The sequence below is a fragment of the Pteropus vampyrus genome, unplaced genomic scaffold, assembly GCF_000151845.1.
Source record: "Pteropus vampyrus isolate Shadow unplaced genomic scaffold, Pvam_2.0 Scaffold157, whole genome shotgun sequence".
Lineage (NCBI taxonomy): Eukaryota > Metazoa > Chordata > Mammalia > Chiroptera > Pteropodidae > Pteropus > Pteropus vampyrus.
The window spans coordinates 668,672-670,474 of NW_011888938.1; the positions used below are offsets into that span (position 1 = coordinate 668,672).

Sequence of the window (1,803 nt, forward strand, 5' to 3'; positions counted from 1 at the left end):
GCCGCAGAGGTGACTGAGGGGCCAAGGCCCCGGAGAGACACAGGGAACAGTCTCGGGCACAAGCCCAGCCTGCTGAGCCAGCCTCCCTGGCACAGCCAACCCGTTCCCTGAGTCAGTCCCTTCCACTCTCGGCCTCAGCTGGGCAGACTGGCCGTGACAACGCCCCCAGCCTCCTCCCAGTCGCTGGTTCAGCTGCCAGGGAGGGAGGGACGGAGGGAGCAGCCCCTGGAAACAAGTCACCTGGTGATGGAAGGACGTTGCCCTCTCTTCTCGTTTCCTCATCGGCAGGAAAACTGGGCATGGCTAGTGCTCCTCCTCACCCCAGCATGTGTGTATGGGACCGAAGCTGCTGTCCTGTTGTCCTGTCATGTGTTGTCAGCTCAGAGACAGGGCCTGCTGTTCTGGTCCACAACACTTATCTCTGTCCTACCACACAGCCGCCTCTCAGCCCCACTGTCCAAGGTCCTGAGTCCCTCTGCCTCCCACCTGGATCCCACAGCCACCACTGGAGCCATAGAGTCTATGGCCCATGGAATGCCTGTGGTCACTTGTGTCCATGGGAACCGGGGACAGGAGCAGACCCACTCCCATGGACTAAGCCAGCCTCTTCCTTCCGTGCTCTCCAGCCCAGAGATGCCCAGCACCCTGCTCTGCTCCCCAGAGCGTCAGGTGGGGGCTGCCTCCCTGCCGTGCAGACTCGGTGGGCCGGTCTGGGAGCCAGTCAGGGCCGCAGTGCCTGGACCCAGTTCTCGTCCAGGATGAGCGGGGACTGCAACTCCTGGCCTCGCAGGTACGCCTCCAGACCCTGGAAACAAGCCAAGTGTCCACCTCTTGGCCCCCGGGGCAGCGTCCCATTTCTGCCTGGAGCTGGGGAGGGGCTTCCAGAAAAAAGTGCCACCTTGAGAACACGGACCAGCACCCCCTCCACAGCAAGGCTGCACAGGAGTCGGCTCGGCGGGACCGAGATGGGCTGGCTCGTCCTCCCTCCCATTCCTAGGACCTGCTAGGGCTTCAGCCTCAGCCCACCCACGCCCTGGAAGTTCCTCTGCATCGTGAGGCCCCGTTGACCCCAGTGAGAACCAAGGCAGACTGCCGTTCCGCCCAAGCACCCCTCACCCCAGACCGTCTGGCCCCGATAACACAGGCCTGATCCCAGCAAAGCCCGACAGCCAGGCTGCTCTCACCTCTCCAGAGTAAGACAGCAACGGCGAGATCTCGCAGATGGCCGGAGGCTCTCCACTGCCGGGCAGGCTGAGGGAGCCCAGGGGTCAGCATCTGCTCAGGAGTATGACCCCAGGGCCCTCCCCTAGCACTACCAATAGCGGGAGCTGGCCCGACCCCTCCCTGGTCCAACAAGCTGACCACCACACATGCAGCTCCCCACAGCCCTTTGTTCAGTCATCTGCTCTGGACACCCAGAGCCCTGAGCAAACGGCCCCTGCCTGCACAATAGGCCCTGATCAGGGCTGGACACCACCGTCCCCCACCTCCCACAGGCATATGGCACAGAGCCTGGGCTGCCAGATTTAGGTGGTGGCTGCAGACAACCAGAGAGATGGGAACCTAACATCTTTTTCTTTCCTGGCCCTGGAAAGCGACATGCTTGGCTCTGACTGTCTTGCCTGGGTCCTGGTTTCACAGCTTAGGAATGAACCACGGAAGGCTGCAGGGTCCTGGGCACCTTCAGGGGTTGGACCAAAGGCTGCAGCTGCGGTCAGTGTCTGGCCAGGCTGGGCACGCAGCCACCTGCACCCAGTGCAGGACCGGTGCAGAAGCCCCACCCCAGCTCACAGCAGCAGAGCC

The 1,803-nt window shown here is 63.0% G+C and overlaps 1 protein-coding gene across 1 annotated transcript in view; it reads right to left on the reverse strand.

Moving 5' to 3' along the window:
- MAN1B1 (mannosidase alpha class 1B member 1) overlaps nucleotides 1-1,803 on the reverse strand; it is a 25,679-nt gene that overhangs the window by 21,573 nt on the left and 2,303 nt on the right. The window lies entirely within an intron of this gene.